Raw genomic sequence first — 21,181 nt, 5'->3', positions numbered from 1 at the left:
AACAGCCAGCACACTAGATGCACATATCGGGGACATCACGGGTGGCAATGAACCATGGCCCGCTAAACAAACCTCTTCCATATTATGTTAAAGAGACAGGTCGGAGAAAAGAAGGGCAGGAATTGTTACGAAATGTGAGTAGGTGAGCATAAAAGAGGTGACCTGACCCCTGTCCCTCCAGCATCACCAGTGACAGAAGAAAGTATCAGGCAGGAGGCAGAGTGTGAAAGACAGCACATATCATGAGCCCAGAAGCCAGTGAAAAATCCATTCTTTTCAAGCCTCGCATCTTGCGTGTTGTAGGTGTGCAGACGCAGTAATCAATGTTGAGCTTTCAGTGCCTAAAAATAGTTCTTCACCTGCTGCTGTTTTTTCCATTGGTTACAAAGGCTATTGTTTGTTTCAGCAGCTAGAAAAGAAGCTGCTGGAGGCTGTTCAGGAGGTGCAAAGGGAGCACAAAGAGGCAGCAGCAAGGGTAGTATGTTAATGAGTGGGGTCGGGGATGATTAGCTCAAATGGTAACACAAGATCTTTCTTCTCCCTGGAATTTGTTAGAACGCTGATCTATCCCGGCTGCCAGCATGCTAATTTGGACTTGCGTTTCACTGGGCATGGCAGGGAGCGTTTCCATTAGGCTGAGTTTCCATTAGCTTCTGTGGTCTTTCCCATTACACTCCGCAAACACAAGGTTTCTTTTCACGTGTAACACAGCACCCAGAAGCACTTAGATCCTAGGTCAGAGGTTTGCAGAGAAAATCATCTGCCATTTTGGCTTTGGGAGATGCAAAGGCGGGGCTGAAGCATCTCCTTAGAAGAGCAGCGGTGAAGGCGTTAGCCCTCTGGGGCTCCCAGAGTCAGCCATGGAAGCAAATCCAGGTTTTTGTTTTAGTGGAGTTGAGAACCACTGGCCCCAGGCCAGCTGAAAGCTCACTGCTTCTCCTAAGCCACTTGCCATAAAAATAAAAAGTAAATGCATTCTCCATTCTACAGTTATTTTTCTCTGTGGATGGCCAGTATCTTTTCTTCCTCACTGTGTTTTCTTTTTGCAAATATATGAACCGAGCCATAGCTAGACTCTGGACAATTGTGATCACTGCCCCTACCTTCAACAGCTCCCTGCCCAACCCCCATATTTCTGCTCCTTTCCTGCTGTATCTGAGCAGGGAAGCTCATTTCACATTAAATTAGCTAGTAAACCCCACCCCCATCGCCAAGAGGAGATAATGGGATAAGACCAGCTGCTATTAAGCCTCCACAAATCCATCTAAGAATGTGATTTTTGCCCCCTTTTCATGCCACGGTCTGAACATTCAGAGTCACACACGAGCTTCATAAGCTTCACGCTGTCTGGTTATCCTAAGGGGATGTACGCAACACAGGAAAAATATGGAGGGTTAGGACAGGCTAACGGTGGAAAACCTTGGTGCACAATTAGCCATACTGCAAAATGCCAAAGACAGTTACAAAAGTCACAAGGAAGCTTTGGTGGTCTTAAATCCATACTTGGAGGGAGGTTTAGGCAAAGGGCGTGGGAGTGGTTTGGTCTTATTTCAATGTGTGTCTATTACAAAGGTAATAATGCCTAAGGAGAAAAACAGCAATTTTGGAAATCTCCTCCCTAGGGCATATTCTATCTGGTTTATTACCAATGGCTGTGGTAGTTGAACCTTTGCCTGAGACAGTCCTAAATTCCAACAGCTATCTGGCTTTCCATTACTGCTAAGCTTACATGTCACAGAGGGCTCAGATCTGGGATTGGAATAGAAGGTTCCAATCCCTACAACAAGGTCAAGTAATTCTTAGCTATAGAAACTACCAACAACTTCACATATTTAGCATCTTTGAGGTCACGGCAGAATATCCCGGGAAGCCACTTGAAATTTAACGTGAGGTCACATTAACCAAAATACCAGCATGTCACTTTTCACAAGAGAAAAGTTTTGACTTTATGGTCTCAAATGCTGCAAGGAAAAAAAATGTACATAAAAAAATAGCAGAAGCATCATTAAGATAGCATCTGGCAATTAACATCTTTCAGATACTGGTACTGAGATAAATCTAGGAGAATGAAAAATTTACTGACCTAGTTTTTAAAACATTGCCCAAATCCCAAGAACCTTCCTCATCATGCTATGGCACACATGAAATGTAACATGACCCATTATCAGCATCGAAACCATCAGTTGCACAGTATGTTTACTCAAACATTAAAGCCCTACAACAATCAAGAATAATCAAAAAGAATGGAATCAGATATACAAATAAATAATGAAAATTTTAAGTTAAACATTTAAAAGGAAGCAAGAGAAATGAAATCAAAGAAGGGACTAGTAAAAATAGGATATAAAATGTTAATAACTAGACCCAGAAAAGCATCTTAAAAGAGTGTCGTGGGGGGAGGGCAGGCATGGCCATTTAAACACCATCAGATCCAGGGAAAGAAAAACTTCAGAAGGTCTTTGCAAGCCTCACATCCAGAGGTGCAGAGGCAAATAGGAGACAGAAGGTCTAAATGAATAATATATCATTCACAGCAAATAGCACATTTGGCGAGCATTTTTGTTCCTTAAAAAAAAAAAAAAACAAACTTGGTTTAATTTGAGGTATATAAAAAGGACTAAGTGTACTATAGTGAATTGAAGGGTGCCCCCCCCAAATGAGGTCCACGTCTGCCCCTCAGAATCTATAAACTGTCACCTTATTTGGACAAAAAAAAAGCATGTTTGCAAATGTAATTAAGAATCTGGGGAGGTGGTACCTGGGTGGCTCAGTTGGTTAAGCATCTGACTCTTGATTTCCGCTCAGGTCATGATATCACGGTTCGTGGGTTTGAGCCCCATGTCAGACCCTGTGCTGACACTGCAGAATCTACTTGGAATGCTCTCTCTCCCTATCTCTCTGTCCCTCCCCCACTCACGTGTGCTCTCTCTCTCTCGCTCTCTCTCTCAAAAATAAATAAATTTTTAAAAATTAATTAATTAATTAAGGATCTGGAGAAGAGATAATCTGGATTAAGATGGGTCCTAAATCCAACGACAAATCCTGGGAAGGGGAGGGGAGGGGAGGGGAGGGGAGGAGACAAGAGGGGAGGGGAGGGGCAGAGAGGAGAGGAGACAAGAGGGGAGGGGAGGGGCGGAGAGAAGAGAACAGGGGAGGGGAGGAGGGGAGGGGAGGGGAGGGGAGGGGAGGAGAGGGGAGGGGAGGGAAGGGGAAGGTAGGAGGGGAGGGGAGGAGAGGGGAGGGGAGGGGAGGGGAGGAGAGGGGAGGAGAGGGGAGGAGAGGAGAGGAGAGGAGAGGAAAGGGGAGACAGACACAGAGACACAGGAAAGGCCACATGAAGACCCACATGAAAGGAACACGGAGAACCACCACCAGAAACTGGAAAAGGCAAAGGACCGTGGTCCAGAGGGTTTGGGGGAAGAATGACCCTGTCTACACCTTGCTTTCCGACTTCTGGCATTTCGAACTGCAAGAGAAAATATTTCTATTGTTTTAAGCCACCAAGTTTCAGGTGATTTGTTACTGCAGCCCCAGGAAACTAATACAGGCACCTTGGCCATTTAAAGAACTCATTGTGGAAGGTCATCCTGTACCTGGATTCCTATGTATGGCCTGGGGTCTGGTGGGAAGCAGAAGCTTCTGAATTAAAAAGACCTAGGCTGAACCCATCCATAGTCTGTCAGTTACTCGCTGTGTGACCTTGGACATGTTTCTCAACCTCTCTGGGCCTCAACATCATCTCCAAAAGGTAGATGGTAAAAACAGTCCCTACCTCAGTGCTGTTGGGAATAAATGAGATCATCCCCGTGAAAGGACATGGTGTGGGGGACAAAGGGCGAGATTAGTTCCTTACAACGAACCAGGTCCTGAGCTCCAACTCAGTGCCAACTCACTGTGAGGGGTGGAGATTGGAGAATGAGTAAGAAAATCTCACTCCTAATGACATCTAAATGTTGGATCCTGTTCTTGTCGGCAAACGCCTTGTCAATAATTAAAACAACGCCAATGTCTCGAGGGCCACACTTCTATTTATAAAACTTAAAATTATCAACTTCATCCTCACTATCACACCTAAGCACTTACTCATTAATTCTCCCAGGAGGAGGATCATTTCAGCAAATGTGTTTCTCAGATATTTTGGTGTCCTGCAGCTATGATACTGTGCAATTCATTTACTTTTTGAAAAACATGAAGGCAAAAATTTTTCAATTTCAACATTACATGAGGTAAGTAACAAAATAAAAGTCATTATGATCCTAAGATATTTATTCTGATGATGTTTTATCACGCTTAGCCAAATAATAGTCAGCATTCATTCAAAAAAAAAATTTTTTTTTTAATTTTTTTTTTTCAACGTTTATTTATTTTTGGGACAGAGAGAGACAGAGCATGAACGGGGGAGGGGCAGAGAGAGAGGGAGACACAGAATCGGAAACAGGCTCCAGGCTCTGAGCCATCAGCCCAGAGCCCGACGCGGGGCTCGAACTCCTGGACCGCGAGATCGTGACCTGGCTGAAGTCGGACGCTCAACCGACTGCGCCACCCAGGCGCCCCAAAAAAATTTTTTTTAATGTTTATTTATTCTTGAGAGACAGAGCACAAGCGGGAGAGGGGTAGAGAGAGAGAGAGAGACGCAGAATCTGAATCAGGCTCCAGGCTCTGGGCTGTCAGCACCGAGCTCAACGTGGGGCTTGAACTCACAAGCCATGAAACCATGACCTAAAACAAAGTCGGACGCTTAACCTACTGAGCCACCCAGGTGTCCCCAGATGTTTGCTTAGTGCCTCCTATGTGACAAGGTAACAGTATCTAAGACCTAGAGAACTCATTATATTTGGAAACATGACCTCTTTCTTTTTTTTTTTTTTTCAACGTTTATTTATTTTTGGGACAGAGAGAGACAGAGCATGAACGGGGGGAGGGGCAGAGAGAGAGGGAGGCACAGAATCGGAAACAGGCTCCAGGCTCTGAGCCGTCAGCCCAGAGCCCGGCCCGACGCAGGGCTCGAACTCACGGACCGCGAGATCGTGACCTGGCTGAAGTCGGACGCTTAACCGACTGCGCCACCCAGGCGCCCCGGGAACAGAGATTTTAAGATGAGGTCTTTCATTATTAAAACCGAGGGGGGCACAGTCACTTGAACGTCTGACTTCGGCTCAGGTCATGATCACACAGTTTGTGAGTTCAAGCCCCACATCCGGCTTGCTGCTGTGAGCACAGAGCCCACTTCAGATCCTCTGTCCCCCTCCCTCAGTCCCTCCCCCACTTGTGCTCCCCCCATCCCCACCAAAATAAACCCCCAAAATGAACAAACAAACAAACAAAAACAAGGATAAAGCTAGCTGGGATCCAAATGGCCATACTCCAAGGGGGGACACTTGGTCATTGGGAGCACATCGGGGGGTCCAGGAATTGGCTGGGTCTGGGAGGACAGACCGGTTATGCTCCCAAAACTTAGAGTTGAATGGAACCACGGCAGTTGGTCAAGTGTTGTGATCTTAAGTTAATAGGCTGTAGACACAAGAAGTCCCAAGAGGTTCGGTGCGTATCTCTTTTTCTTTTTTTTTTTTTTTTTTAATTTTTTTCTCAACGTTTTTAATTTATTTTTGGGACAGAGAGAGACAGAGCACGAACGGGGGAGGGGCAGAGAGAGAGGGAGACACAGAACGGAAACAGGCTCCAGGCTCTGAGCCGTCAGCCCAGAGCCCGACGCGGGGCTCGAACTCCCGGACCGCGAGATCGTGACCTGGCTGAAGTTGGACGCTTAACCGACTGCGCCACCCAGGCGCCCCAATGACCTCTTTCAACCTAGGTCTGTGTCCAGACCCTCAAAGAAGCTTCTTCATCCCCGAGAGCTGGAATACCTGCAGCCGGCATCTGTCTAACTTTGGAGAGGGGGAGAGGTTAATTCAAGAGTGCAGGGATGGGGTCAGGCTTACTACTCTATAATTCTGAGGCATGCCCACTCTTAGAGTTCTCCCGAGAAAACGAACCGATAGACTAGATATATAGATATGTAAGAAGAGATTTATGATGGGAATTGGCTTATGCACTTATGAAGGCTGAGAGGGCCCACGATCTGCCACAGGCAAGCTAGAGAGCCAGGAAAGCCAATGGTGTCATTCAGTCTGAGTCTGAAGGCCAGACAACCAAAGAGCCAGGAGTGTAAGTCTGGGTCCAAAGGCCCAAGAATGGGGCAGAAGTAGGAAAGTGGCTATGTACAATGGTAGAAATTCTGCTCCAAATCCAAAGGCCCAAGCACCTAGAGCACAGAGGTCCTAGGGCAGGACAGATGTGATGTCCCAACTCAACAAGAGCCAATTCCCCTTTCCTATATTTTTGTTCTATTAGGGCCCTCAACAGATGAGCTAATGCGTGCCCATGCGGATGAGGGGCATCTTCTTTACTAAGTTCACCAATTCAAATGCTAATCTCTCTCAGAAACACCCTCACAGACACCCCCCAGAAATGATGTTTCACCAGCTGTCTGGGTATCTCTTAGCCTGGTCGAGAGGACACATTAAATGAATCATCATACTTGCATTTCAAGAGAACTTCATGGGAATTGATAAAAACTGGCTCTTCCGTATAGGCCTTAGAAGCATTTAAAATTTCCCTAAGTCAACGATTTGGGGACAAGAAGAGAAAAAAGGGAAGCAGTGAATTAAGCTGGAATTAAAGAGAAGCAAACAAGCAGCCAATCTGTTGATGTTCTAGAACGACTTCTACCTTGATGGCTGGGGGAGGCGTGTTCAGGTTATCTTAACGGTCTGGTACACCTGGCCTTCACAAGCACACCAGCTACAGATACAAAGGTATCTGACTCTCTTCAAAAGATTTCTCTATTCTCATCTCTCATCTGACTGTAGGACCTTTCTGAAGAAGTTTTCACTTTGCCTGAAGCCAAAATTACAGCCAAATGACACTGTTGGTCCCGTTTACTCTGGTTGAGGATGCAACTTGCCCTGGTGCCTTGGGTTTGGGTGGTAATGAACATGCCCTTCCTTCTGAAGACCCTTCAGGCCCTTCAGAAGCGGCATCCCTATACAGCTCAGAGAGACCCAAGCAGGACCTCGCCACAATGATATCCTGCCTGAACCTCCGAATGGTGCTTCCAGCGATCTGTACAAATTACAAATGGAGACCCCTTGTTCATGCAACATGAATTCATCCATTCAGTAAGCCTTTATTAAGTAGTAACAATGTACCTGTTTTCGAGGGGCCTAAGGAGGCGATTTCATTTTCCAACTGCCCATCACAAAGACCTTGGATAAATGTATTTTACTCCTGAATCTGAATGGCAACCAATTCAAAGGAGCAGTGCCCAGGGGCACCTGGGTGGCTCAGTAGGTTAAGCGTCCTCCGACTCTTGGTTTCAGCTCAGGTCGTGATCTCACGGCTCTTGGGTTCGAACCCTGCATTGGGCTCTGTGATGATGGCATGGAGCCTGCTTGAGATTCTGTCTCTCCCTCTCTCTGCCCCTCCCATTCTCTCTCTCTCAAAAATAAATAAACTTCTAAAAACAAATAAAAAGCAGCTCCCAGACACCAAAAATCTAATCAGAAAAATATTTTGCCTTGACCCCCTTATCTTTCTAGATACCATTTCTTTCTAGAACCATTAGAAACATTCTGGCCAACTTCTGAGGCCATCAAAGTTGGGGAAAAAAAATGGACGTGACTTTTGTAGTTCAACTTATACAACACCTCATTAAAAATAAAAAACTATAATGGAAGGTTTAAAAAGTCAACCTTAAAAAAAAAATAGAGGTTACAAAATTAGCCATCTTTCTATTGAAAGAAATGTGATACTTTTTTTTTTTTAACTTATCATTTCTCTACATCTGAATTTTGTCCTGAAGGATGTGGTGACCTATATAGGAATGACACTCTCATTATTGGAACTCTGCAGCACCCAGAACTGGCAGTCGTTGAGGAAGAAAAGCTTCAGCTGCAGAGATGCCCTGCAGTTTCAAAGCTAAGCAAGAGTGTGTTTCTTTGTCCTAAGACAAGGATGGGGTGGCTCTTTTAAGGTCTCTGAAACGACATTTTAGTAAACGTTAGAAACAGGGGGCTACACAGAGGAACTAGATTATTAAGCCGTTAACGTTTTTTTTTAAAGTAAGTTTATACCTTTCGACATTCACTAGAGTCACACCTACAAATTACTAAAAATTTCAAAAAAAAGATGCTGAAAAGCTCTGCTCACGGTTTATACTTGCAGAAAGGAGAGCTCCCCTTTCCGTCACAAATCACATTCACGAGCATTTGATATTTATATAGGACAGAAACAGCCGACCTAATTTCACCTCACTGGGATATAAATATTTCTCATTTGTAGTTCGGTCACAAGATCTAAACTGTAGGTCTCAGGCTTGGGCTGCAAAACCCGCATGACCTTGAGCAAGTCAGTATGTCTCTGAGACTCAAGTGTTCTCCCACGGAGATCTGGTCTCAAAGAGCATTATTTATTTATTTTTTTTTATTTTTTTTTCTATAGTTTTATTTTTATTTATTTTTGAGAGAGAGAGAGAGAGAGGGGAGAGAGAGAGAGAGAGAGAGAGAGAACAAGTGGGGGAGGAGCAGAGAGAGAGAGAGACACAGAATCTGAAGCAGGCTCCGGGCTCTGAGCTGTCAGCACAGACCCCGATGGGGGTGTCGAACTCACAAACTGCAAGATCATGACCTGAGCCAAAGTCGGACACTTAACTGACGAAGCCACCCGCACGCCCCCCGATGAGCAGTTTTTTAAAAAACAACCAGTTTGAGAATCCGATGTAAGTTACGGATCATCTCTTCATAAACACTGCAGTTTATGATGAGTTTGATGATGTTCAAAAGCAGCCACAGATCTTAGATTAAAAATGACTGACGTAAAGAACTTCTACAATCCTGGGGCACCTGGGTAGTTCAGTCGGTTGTGTCCGACTCTTGATTTTGGCTCAGATCATGACCTCCTAGTTGGTGAAATCGAGCCCCGTGTTGGGCTCTGTGCTGACAGTGCAGACCCTGCTTGGGATGCTCTTTCTCCCTTGTCTGCCCCTCGCCCCACACGTGTGCACTCTTGGTCTCTCTCTCTCTAACATAAATACATAAACTCAAAAAAAAAAGAATCTCTACAATCCTTCCAGAGCTGGAATTTTGTTTTTGTGCAGTAGGGCAACCTGTATTATACGTTACTGCCTATGCTGTATGTTACATATTACACACATTGTCGCTATATTACATATTATGTATACAATATAACATGTTCCATACTGTTACATTACCTTAATATAATCACTATCCTATGCTTGCTCCTTACTGTACTTCTTATACCTGTGCTTGCGCCTTAGGCACAGACACAGATAGAACTCAAATAAAGGGTTTCGCTCTGACCCATCTTGTAGTACAACTGACATTTTTAAGGGACTTATTTTAATGGACCGTAAATGCCCTCCTTAAGTGACTATGAATTTGATCCCTCTCATTCACCCCAGTTTTTTCTAAGCTTCTGTTCCCCAGGCCTGGTGGAGCAGTGGCCCCGTCACAGAAAACGAAGTTAGTGAAAACACCACCAGCCACTCAGGGTAGTCTGCAACACCCAGCTGCAGCTGTGTCCGAAGATGATTACCAAAAAAGTCAACATGTGGTGATTGGTTCTATCCTCTACTCGGCCGGAAATGGGAGTTGAGGGTGGGAAATCTAATAGATTTCCTTTATTATTTCAGATCTAATATACTTATTATTTTATTAGCCTTGACCTCAGAAAACCCTATACCGAGGTTCAGCAATTTCCAGAAACTCGGTCCCAAAGAGGAAGATACATCCTAAAACCGCCCGTGCAGCGTTCGTTGAAGATTGCGGCCTGTCAGGAGAAAGACGACCACGGCAAATAAAGGTAATTTAAATTAAGAGAAAACGAGGGGGCGCCTGGGCGGCTCAGTCGGTTAAGCGTCCGACTTCAGCCAGGTCACGATCTCACGGTCCGGGAGTTCGAGCCCCGCGTCAGGCTCTGGGCTGATGGCTCGGAGCCTGGAGCCTGTTTCCGATTCTGTGTCTCCCTCTCTCTCTGCCCCTCCCCCGTTCATGCTCTGTCTCTCTCTGTCCCAAAAATAAATAAACGTTGAAAAAAAAAAATTTAAAAGAAAAAAAAAATAAAGGTAATTTAAATTAAGAGAAAACGAGGGGGCGCCTGGGCGGCTCAGTCGGTTAAGCGTCTGACTCTTGCCCTCAGCTCAGGTCTTGATTTCAGGGTTGTGAGTTCAAGCCCCGTGTTGGGCTCCGTGCTGGGGGCGAAGCCTACTTTAAAAAAATGAAATAATTAAGAGAAAATGAGTAACGTGCTAGCCTGCAGATGCTTCTGGCAACTCTAGCTATTTTGTTTATTGCTTTTCTCCAACCCACAACCTCTTCACCACCCCAACCCCCCACCCCCTGCCCAAATGGAAGTTTCATCAGGGGAAGAACTTTTACCTGTTGTGTTTGTTGGTCAATACTAGGCATGTAGAATATTGCCTTGCAGTCTACTTCTTGAAAGAGTGGAAAAAAGTCCTTTATTCATGCTGAAGACATCATGGTGGCTATAAAGGTGGTTACAGGGTATAAAGGTGGTTCATAAATATCTATATATCCATAGTGACCTAGATTTTATAGCCAGATACAAAATGGAAAACTGACTCCCCAAGTCTCCTATATATCAGCCTGGGGGGAAAAAAAACAAAACCTGATCGTTCTGTACAGGGTTCATTGCAGCAGGACAGTATGTGTTGAGGCTTTCTGTGGAGCCCGAGAGCCATCACGTACTGAACCTTAAAGTCACAAGAGCATGAGGTAACAGAGCAGAACATGAGGCCTGGGTTTAAGTGGCTATGCAGGAGTAAGTTACTTATGGACTTCCTCAAGAAAGATGGCCTGGACCATGGTCCTCAGTCCAGCATAAACCATCAGAGAGACTAAAGAGAAGACTTCATAAGAAAGCCTGGGTGGCTCAGGGCACTGAGCATCTGACTCTTGACTTCAGCTCAGATCATGATCCCGGGGTCATGGGATCTGGCCCCGTGTCAGGCTCAGCATGGAGCCTGCTTGGGATTCTCTGTCTCTCTCTCTCACTCTCTCTCTCTCTCTCTCTCTCTCAAATAGAAAAAAAGAAAGAAAGAAAGACAATTGTGAAAGGGAAGCAAATGTTGAGGAAACAAATATTTGATTTATAATGCAGCAGAAAGTCAAACCTACCGAAAGTAACCTTAAAATCAGAGCAACTGACATAAGATAGAAGTACAAACACGCTTGTTAATTAAGTGTTTACATGGAACATTCAGATGCTGTCATTCCAGAGTGACCCCTTTGAGAAAAATGGAGGAAATGCCATCCCACTGCATGATCTATTGACGTTAGGATTCATGATTCACAATCAAGACAGAAATGGAGCTCCATGGCTGTGTCCTCATGATGTCCATACCAAGAGCTAGAGATGGAAAAACCCCAGCTGTTCTTGTCCGTGACTCAAATAGTTTGACTGATGTTTTAATTCAATTAGTATTTGGTTCAGCATCATGTGGTTATAGCCAAAGATTCACAGTCATCTATAGCACTAAGTTGAGTCAGATGTGTGTCAATTTTGCAGAAGTATGCTCTCCCCCAAAGTGCTAGGTTGACAAAGAAAATCAATAGTGTCATCAGTTACAGATGAGCACGCTGCTGTCGGAGGACCTAGGGCAGGACTTCTGGAGTCAGCGCAGCAAAAAGACATCCACGGCCACCTGGCCCAGTGGAGACACAGGCTATACTTAGTTCACGGACTCTGCAACTCTGAGCAGCACTATCGAAGAGGGCACACTTTTTGGCAGACAAAGGCAGACCCAAAGAGAATAATAAGTAACTCTAATGGACTACTCATTATCTGTCAGGCGCTGTTCCAAGGGTTTTATACATAATACATTATTAATGGGGTTACTCCCACTTTACAGATGAGAAAACCAAAGCATAAAGAAACAGAACAACTTCAAGGTCACCCAGCTAGTGACTGTCAGAGCCAAGACATGGCAGCAGGGGGTCTGGGTCCAAAGGCCAAGCTCTCACATGGACTCTTAGGAATGAAGAGAACTGAGGTTACCTCCAAACTAAGGTTGCCTCATTATCTAGAACCAGCCCAGCCTCCTGAAGAGCCAAGGTCAATACAGATCTCTCTGGCCTCAGAAGAGACACACCAGACACGTCAGGTCAACAGAGTTAAACCAAGCTAGTCTTCAAGCAACCGAGCTCTAAAACCTGCTAAGATCCAAAGTGAAGAAACCCATGAAATCACGTAGATCCATCAGAGAGGAATAAAAATAAAGAAGACTAATGCTGAGCTGGACTACTCTTAAGAAAGCTGGGTTGTCTCTGTGGCTGACCCCCACCCCCAGGGTCTTGAACAGGTCAGATCTGTCTGTTCTCAACCTTGGTTTATTCGCTCATAGCTTGAGAGACTTGGACCAGAAAATTGATGAGATCCCCTCCAATTCTAGAACTCTGTGCTCTGGCACCCTTCTGAGAAAAACTACACTGGGTCTCCCTGGTACTTTGCCCCAAGTAGACGCTTGATCGACTGAACTGGAAAGCCACCTTCAAGTGCTCTTTTCCTATCAGAATTTTTAGCTTTGATCAAGGAAAAATGCAAAATGAAAAACCCACAACAGTTTAATTCTTAGCTCTTTATTTGACCCACTAGAAAAGAAAGTGCCGTAGAGAATGTAACAGGGATTTGGAATTTTGTAAGAGCAAGCTCGCTCCCAATTAAAGCATCATTCTTTGCTCCAAGTCAATCAAAAAAGAGTTTGTGCATAATGCTAAAAGCAAACACTCTCAAATCATTCAAAAGTCAATTGTTTTCCATTACCTGATTCGATCCCACGACCTGTCATGGCATTCACTTCCTGACTGCAGGACCAAACCCAAGTCATCATTTACCTAAACAAAATGGTTTGCTCTGTGTCTCCCTCTCTCTCTGCCCCTCCCCTGCTCACACTCTGACTCTCTCTGTCTCTGAAAAGCGCATAAACATTTTTTAAAAATTTAATAAACAAAATGGTTTGCATGTTGCATTCTTGGGGGGAATTATAATTTGACATAGTTGGACCCTGCACAGACAACCTAAATGAGTACAAAGTCAAGCATCCGTTTCTCAAAGAGACATTTCAGTGTTCAGTCTCATTTTTATATAAAAATTTAAGAAGTAATATCAATAAGATGAAAGCTTGCGTGTATACATAAAGCAGAAATGCCACCTGTTTACATCTTACATTGTCATCTAGCATCTCTACTAATGTACCCGGCAGATTAAGTGGAAATGGGTCATAAGTCATTCACTGTAGAGATAAGATTTAAGGAGAGTGTTAGCACACTAGGGAATACACTTGGGTTTTCAATTTCTCCTACACGCTACAGGAAGTAGAAAGATAAGTGTGCAACATTTCTTTAGCGACACGTGATGGTCAGCTTCCATTTACTGCTACCTGAACTCCACAGTGGATCCATCTTGTAGTTCATGGGCAGCACAGGTGGCCATGGGGGGTGATATTTGGGGCCTGTTTGAAACACAACTTCAACTATAAGGCAGCCTCAAAGAACAAATTAGCAAGAGATTCTACACGAGTTCTGGGATCAGATGAAGATGCCTTTCTATTTTTGCCCTCTATATTCAAGATGAACCTGACATTCAAAAACTCCTTGAAGTTAAGTGGCATTGTACAAGTAATTGCTTCATTACCCTTGTTCTCATTTCCATTCCTCACTTGCATTGATTTCGAGAGGATTTGTAAAATCTTGGGCATTTGTCTTTTTCTTCAACTGAAAAGATTTCTATTCAGTACTGATTTACTCCAAATTGAATAAGGATTTCCTCCCAGTCTACGCTTAAAGTGTACTTTGAACAAGCAGCATGCTGAACGTCAGCAAAGAAAAATGGCTAAAACAAATTTAGTTTGCACTGAGGGCCATTCTGCATACATGTAGGATGCAAGCATGGTCCAAGGCATCCAGAATGTTAAGGCCAAGAACTGAAGCCAGCAGGTGAGTCCTCCGGGGGAGGCCCCAACTCTAGAAGCAACAGGAAAAACTGACCAAAGAGACCAGTTAGTGACACCCCAAAGCCCAGATGAGCAAACTAAAGCACAAAGCCAAATGATTCAACTTCAAGTTGCTAAATCAAGGAACTAGGATTTGATCACAAAGTCCACGATAAATCTCTTTCACACTGCCTTCCTTCAAAACAACTTGGCATCCAAAGTGAGGCAAGGCACTCTGGAAAGACTCCTATACTCCTTAACCTGGGCAGAAGAAAGGGCACTTTCAGGTCACACTGGCCGGAGGCCACAGTACAATCAATGCTATGAAGAGGCACCGGTCCTGGGTCAGAACACCTGGTTTCTTACTCCACCTTACTAGCTTCTTGACATTAAGGAATTTCTTTCCCATAATGTGTTGAATAATGTGTTGAACCAGCTTTGATTTCCCTTTAACATCTAGCAATATAGAATTTAAAATTTCTAAATAAATGAAAAAAAAATGGAGCCTGTGCAAAAAATACCCATGTACCTACACACACACATATACATACACATATACACACACACACACACACATATACACACACACATATGCTTGTGTGTATCTATCTACTCCACTGAGCAAACCTTAGAATTTTTTATCAGGAGACAGTACAACAACCTCCCTTTAATCAGATCACTCAAGCATTTTCAGGTCAGGCCCTTTAACTTGTGGAATAGCTCCTAAGAACCAGTTTATTGGGTCACATGTTATTGACCAATATGAATGCCATGTAGTTCACTTGTAGGAAATACTAATGGCTAAGGCCAATGCCAAGCAGGATCCGACTCTGAAAGCCTGTGAGAACTAAGAAAGAAGCCATCACCAGATGACCAAAGTGGAGATCCTCAGAAAAGTCATCAAGGTAAGAAAATGAATTCCACACAGCAAATCTTGCCAGATTTAAGACACTAATTAAAGAAGGATCCAAAAGAAAGAAAAGTGTTGTGCCAGGTGATTCCAAGAAAGCCAGTCGATGTTCCAAGGGTTGGTCACCAACTGCACTCATACTCGAGCCAGATAACAGACCGAGCTGGCCAGCCCCAGAGCCGCACAATCACTGAGGAAATGGGCAAGCAACCAAAACCAGAGATTTAAGATGGCCGTTAACACCAACATTTTTTAGAAGATTCTCTAAAGGCATCTATTAGAAAATATAATGTTGAGGGGATATATAATCAGCAGTGTAATTGTTTTAAATATTTATATATATAATTACGCGTAGCAATAGCAAAGAATGCCAAAATGTCGGTGTTTAATATTTTCTCCCTACTCAGTGTTAGATGTAAATATTCTACCAAAGGTTCGAAGTCAGACTAAAATAAGGTCTAATAGAAATTTCAGGCACTGCTAGCTCTGGGATCATCTTTGACATATGGTTGAATGAGAGTCAAAAATGCTCTGGGTCTTTCTTTTTTAACACCATAGCTCAGAGCTCTTTCCTCCTCCAGCTCTGCAAACCTAGGTCTTTATCAAGCGTCCTAAATTTCAACAACCTCCTATTAGCCAAGCTGTCCATTCTTACCTCAACTCCAATCATTACGCATGTCAGATAAATATTCTACATCATACTTTCCCCTTATCCAACCTCTATTCAAAAACCTAAATTTCTCAGAGCCCCCCTGACCTAGTCCTACATGGACTTGGTCTTCAAACCCAGACTCCCAGACCCCACCCTATCTCATCATAGCACAGGATTCCTAGCTCATTTCCCATTACTCTCCATGATGGCCCAACTGCTCACCTCATGACCACCTGAAGTATGTGGTTCATAATTTCCTTTAATAATGTCGTGTCCTCCTGTTGGGATGAGCACTGGATGTTGTATGGAAACCAATTTGACAATAAATTTCATATTTAAAAAAAAATAATGTTGTGTCCTCTTCCCTTCCCCACTCAATACTCTTCCTCCTTTACCCCCTTTTCCCTCCATAACTAATGGTGATCACAAATCATGAGCAACTGGGGAAACTCTAAAACAAATCACTGGTATCTCTCCCATCCCCATTTCCAAAAAGAGGTATGGCTGCAGTAAAACAAACCCCCCAAAATATCTCACCAGTAACTCAAAGCCAAGACACAAATAATAAAAGGTAAAGAAGGGTGGGAACCACATTTTTTAAAAACTAAACTTAAAGGTTCTTCAGTTGAACACAAAAATTGTCTCTGAGCTTCACAGCCACCAAGGCACAAGGTGAAACACGATACGTTAAGTAGTTTTTACCTGGCTTTAATCATACAAATTCATCAGAACAGAAAGGGAACTGCCATGCATATCATTAGATTAGACATTTAACACGATGGATAATATATCTTCAACAAATGTTATGTACAAAGTACAAAGCCATTTCTTACCATGACCGTCTATAAAAACTGAGGGCATAATATTCACCTCACTCTATTAATACGGTTCTGTTGGGAACTAGAAAAATATAGTCCGGGAGTTGGTGTTTCTATGACTTGGTACAGGAATAGCTCCCTCTAATATCAGTTGTTCTGCCTGGAGCTGTGTGTCCGATGAGTCAAAATGGAGGCCACCAGCAGGCACCTGGAAGGAACCAATCTAATGCTATTCCTCTGAGGAGGAGGCCAACAAAAGGTCTTGTTCAGGCAGGAAAATAGAAGAGTTGCCCTGACGGACGGCCACCGGCTATCCTTGGAGAGATGCACCTTAAGAAAAGCCTGAAGGTTAAACGAAGACCGTTTCCAAAATAGCTCTGTATCCCGTCAAAGGCTCAAACAAGTACCCTGCTGCCCGTGACTTCTCTTCTACATCAAAGACATGGAAAATTTCAGCAGGCAGGATCACTGGAACAAGCGCTCTGTCACAAATGGCCTAGATAATGGCTTCTGCCCACCGGTATTCACCGGTGATGAAATGCCCACTGGGGTAACTAATGAGTTGAAAGGACTATCCAGGGCTATCCATCTAGATGCAGAAAGGCATCTGCCCAAAATAGCATTTTGGTCTGACCACCCTGCAAAGTGATTCACAGAAAAGCGGGGGGCGGGGGGGGGGGGGCGGCGCACAATGTATGAGACTGCAGAGAGTTTCTGACAAACCACTGCCTTTGGGAATGCTGAACATAGTATTTTAATCAAAAAGTCATTGGGAGCAAACTGGCACCTTTAATGACTATTATATAACTTGCCTAGGGTCACGGGTACCTGGGGCGCTGATGTTCACCACGAGTATTCTTATTAAGTTTCTTTGGTTTTCTTTATATTAAGAATTGGAGGCACAGTTTTACCAGAGCACGTGCCCCAGTAACTGACAGCCATTTACGAGCTGTGTCCCTTACGCCTGTCGCTGCGCCTGATACATTTTCTGACAAGGGTGTCGTCTGCTAAAGTGAAAGCTGAGATAGTTCTCTGTGACTTAACAGGACTATGTTAAATTTATAAGAAAAATAGAAAATAAAAATTTAATGTAACAAGGAAGGAAGGAGAGGGGTGCCAGGGTGGCTCTGTCAGTTAAGCGTCTGACTGTTGGTTTTGGCTCAGGTCGTGATCTGACAGTTCATGAGTTCAATCCCCGCACTGGGCTCTGCTCTGAGGGTATGGAGCCTGCTTGGGATTCTCTCTCCTTCTCTCTCTGCCCCTCTCTAGCTTGCTGTCTCTCTCTCAAAAAAATAAATAAATAAAAATTAAAAATGTAAGAAAGGAAGGAGAGAAAGAAGAGAAAAAGAAGGAAGGAGGATGGGAGGTAGGTCTGGACAACAGCAGAAAGTGATCATTTTCTCTCCAACAGTCACGGTAACAACAACTCCAGCCTCCACTTGGGAAGGCGAACAGCCCCGCTTGTTCATCTGAAGGAGCCCATTGGGGATTGTATGTCAGTAGCCATGCTTCCTGGCGTTCATGCACTCGGAGAACTTATGCCAAATGACAGTTAACAAGATAGGTGTGTTGTGGCATTGAAAGTTTTTAAGGCTCAAACACATGCAAACAGCATCTCTCTTGCTTCATCCAGATGTGGCCATTCTACAGAACTGAGCAGAGTTTGAAGCCACACTCTCATGACTGTGTCCACCACCATTCGGACACAACAACCCATCAGAGGTGCTGCTGGTCTGGCCTCCGACATAGAGGCCTTTCTGGAGGCTACTCTGTGCGATGCTGTATGTTCGTGACCCTCTCACATGACCCTCAGCTCATCAGCCTTTAATCTTGCCCAAGGAAAGATCAGTGCCAGGGCGACGGTGTGCATCACTTTGTGTCTCTGGAAGTCAAGGAGCAGCTTCTAATACCTCCATCTGGAAAGGGTACGCTTTCTCAACACAAAACAAAAACCCACCTGGAAAGCAATTGAGACATGAAAGGAAGAAGGAGGGGAAAGGATCGCTAAATTTTGCTGAAATAAATGGCCACAAAACACACACGGGTGGAGAGTTCTTAGTAAATGCGCATGAGACACAGACAGCGCCCATTCCAGAACGGTTATAATCACAAGCACACCAATCCTTGATCAGGCTGCAGAGGGCTGCCTCCACAGTTGGCCTTCAAATCAAAGCTTCTAAGCCAGACTCAGGTGAAGGAAGAGCCCCTGGAGACCCCACCTCACACAGAAACTAGTAAAGTTCCAAAATTGGTGTCGCAGTAATCCTCACCAGGCATCAGGAAGTCATGGTTATGTGTGGACAGCCAAGACCAAGGTCACTCAAAGAATCCAGGTCAGATGCATGGGCATGGTGCAGGGTTTAGCTGGCACTGTGAATGGCCACTTGTGCAGAGTGCAAGCGGACTCCAGCTTGGGACTGTCAGGGAGGGCCCCTCACTAAGTGTCCTACAAAGCCAAAGTTAGTGAGACCTCTGTGCATCCGTGGGTTCATCTGTGTACTGGGGATTCACGCTATCAGAGGCTGCACGTGGCAATGCCATGAGAGGAATCCCAGTCAAGTCTATTCATCGTCACTTAGACCAAGTGACAAAGAGTCTGGGGAAGGAGCTGGCTTGCACCCCCGGGAAAAAATATGTCTGGGGCATTCCAAACATCCAGTGAGCTTGACTATAAGGAGCAAAACAGATTTTCCATGGGGTTCTCCAAGGAACTAGAACCTAATAAAGGGCAGCTGATGTTATTGTACAAGCCACTGATACCTAAATATACAGCAGGCAACATCAATTCTGTTGTAAGACTTTGTAGGACACAAATGCGCTAAAGAACACACACACACACACACACACACACACACACACACACACACACTTAAAACCAGAGAAGTGAGGGGCACCTGGGTGGCTCGGTCGGTTGAGCATCCGACTTTGGTTCAAGGCATGATCTCACAGTCTCTGAGTTCGAGCCCTGCGTCAGGCTCTGTGCTGCAGCTCAGAGCCTGGAGCCTGCTTCGGATTCTGTGTCTCCCTCTCTCTCTGCCCCTCCCCTGCTCACGCTCTGTCTCTATCTCTCAAAAATAAATAAACATTAAAACACACACACAGAAGAAGTGGATTCTGCCTAGCACCTCACTGTCCAAGAGGACTTTCTGTGATGACGGAAATATTCTGTTCTGCCCTATCCGTGTGGTGGCCACCAACCAGTGTGGTAACTGAGCACTCAAAATGTGGCTCCTGTGACTAAGGGACTGAATGTTTTATTTTACTTTTTTACAACGAGTTTAATATTAACTTAAATCATCATATGTGGCTGCTGGCTCCCGTATAAGACAGCACACATCTGATCTCAACTATGAAAACAAAGTACAGTAAAAAGATGGGCAAAATGTGTGGTTGCCTGTGGGTGACTTTTTTCTTCTGTTTTATACTTTTTCTCTATTTCCAAATGTTTTTAAGACTAAGCATGTGTTACTTTTATAATCAAAAAAAATAAATAAACATCTGCTAAAAGTGTTAACAGAAGGGCGAGACACAGGACAGTTTCCACAGCTCCTGTATCCAGCGCCCACCATTCTTGCTGAGAAGGCTCCTGTGAAGCTGGGTCTTGCTCGGGCTGACTGATAACCAACAAATGATGAGGCTTCCACTGCTGTCCAAACACCCATCACTCATCAATTGGCTGCAGGTGCAAATCTGCTCCAGCCATACTGGCTTTCCTTTGAGTACGTGAATACACCATGCTTGTTCTCACATACACCACCCCCCCAAGCCATTCCCTCCCTCTCTGAGCCATCTTTCCAAAGCTCCTCTCTCTGGCTCCTCAGAATTCACTTCTGTCCAGTGTGGCCAACCAGGCACCTTCCATGTCGTCACTTCATTTAATTATTCACACGGCACTTATCACTATCTGCTACTTTCTTGTTTATTCACTTATCATGTGTCTTCCCTGCGCCACAATCCAAGCTCAGAGACAGCAGGGATCTTGTCTGTTTTGTTCACACTGCCCTATGCCCACCACCGGTGATTACAGTGTCTGAAGTTCTCTGATGTTCTGTAAATACCCACTGAATCAATGGCTACTGTCTCCAAGCTTCACAGAGAACTCTGCTTTTTAAGGTTCCCCAAGTGAGAAATAGATGGGCTCTGGGGTCAAGATGCCAGGTTCACTCTGGGTGGATAATAACTAACCTCTTCTCAGGCACATGCACCCCAATATTTATAGCAGTGCTATCAACAATAGCCAGATTAGGGGTGCCTGGGTGGCTCAGTCGGTTAAGCGGCCAACTTCAGCTCAGGTCACAATCTCACGGTTCGTGAGTTCGAGCCCCGCGTCGGGCTCTGGGCTGATGGCTCAGAGCCTGGAGCCTGCTTCCGATTCTGTCTCCCTCTCTCTCTGCCCCTCCCCCGTTCATGCTCTGTCTCTCTGTCCCAAAAATAAATAAACGTTAAAAAAAAATTAAAAAAAAAAAACAATAGCTAGATTATGGAAAGAGCCTAAATGTCCATCTACTGACAAATGGATAAAGATGAGGTATATATATACAATGAAATGTTATTTGGCAATCAAAAAGAATGAAATCTTGCCATTTGCAACAACATGGATGTATGATGCTAAGTGAAATAAGTCAGGCAGAGAAAGATAAATATCACGTGATTTCACTCATATGTGGAATTTAAGAAACAAAACAGATGCACATAGGAGAAAGGAAGGGAGAATGAGATAAATAGAGAAAAGGAGGCAAACCATAAGAGACTCTTAAATACCGAGAACAAACTGA

At 44.3% G+C, this 21,181-nt stretch overlaps 1 protein-coding gene across 1 annotated transcript in view; it reads right to left on the bottom strand.

The window, feature by feature from the left end:
• DNER (delta/notch like EGF repeat containing) overlaps positions 1–21,181 on the bottom strand; it is a 317,674-nt gene that overhangs the window by 248,625 nt on the left and 47,868 nt on the right. The window lies entirely within an intron of this gene.

Source organism: Lynx rufus, unplaced genomic scaffold, assembly GCF_022079265.1.
Source record: "Lynx rufus isolate CCGP_SWC_20201006 ecotype Redwood Valley unplaced genomic scaffold, mLynRuf1.p SCAF_2, whole genome shotgun sequence".
In the NCBI taxonomy this organism is placed as follows: domain Eukaryota; kingdom Metazoa; phylum Chordata; class Mammalia; order Carnivora; family Felidae; genus Lynx; species Lynx rufus.
This window is presented reverse-complemented; position numbering and strand designations above follow the sequence as displayed.